This window comes from Galeopterus variegatus, unplaced genomic scaffold (assembly GCF_000696425.1).
Source record: "Galeopterus variegatus unplaced genomic scaffold, G_variegatus-3.0.2 Scaffold30221, whole genome shotgun sequence".
Taxonomy (NCBI): domain Eukaryota; kingdom Metazoa; phylum Chordata; class Mammalia; order Dermoptera; family Cynocephalidae; genus Galeopterus; species Galeopterus variegatus.
Genome location: NW_007756332.1, coordinates 1 through 777, shown reverse-complemented (window position 1 = coordinate 777; position 777 = coordinate 1).

Here is a 777-nt window from a genome sequence, read left to right as displayed (position 1 = left end):
TGCACCTACTCCTCCAATCTTTCATTTATGTCACCATTCTGGTCAACTCAGAGTTGGGACAGGTAAGAGGTAGGATCATAAAAACTTGACATTGGAAGGCCCATAGGATCCAGCTCCTTTCATTCATTCACTCAATATTTTTAAAAGACCTACAATGTATTAGATACTACACTTGTTGCTACGGCAATTGCATAGATGTGAAAAACTTATCACATAGACACCTATGTACATCCAGTGGTGAAGTTTGATATATGAAGAAAACTATAAGATACTCTACAAGTGAGGTTTTAGGAAAGGATTCCTAGAGAAAGTGGTACATAAACTGTAGGCTGAGGATTATTAGGAGCTGGCTAAGTCAAAAAGGCTTAGAACATAACTATAAAAAAAAACATTGGGGATAACATTGTGAAGGTCAGGACATGGACATGGAAATAAAGTACAAGAATGTCCTCCCTGCACTTTTGCCACAGTGAAGTCCGGTCAAGAAGACAGCCAGAAAAACACACTCTTTGAAATCATGTCTGTAAGGTCACTGGGGAAGGAGATGCTAGCTGAGCAAAGGATGGAGAAAGGATTTTATGAGCAAAGAGCAAGCAGACCTGCTGGGCTGAGCTGAAAAATGGCATCAGTGCCGAGAGACAGTTGGGTGTCTTCTTTCATAGGGTTAAGATTGGAGTCGGGCCTAGCCAAGGAAGATGGTTACAATATTCCATTCTGGTAGAGCTTGCTCATAGGAACAGAAACTCAGGGAGACAGAAACTTAGAGGAACGAAACTG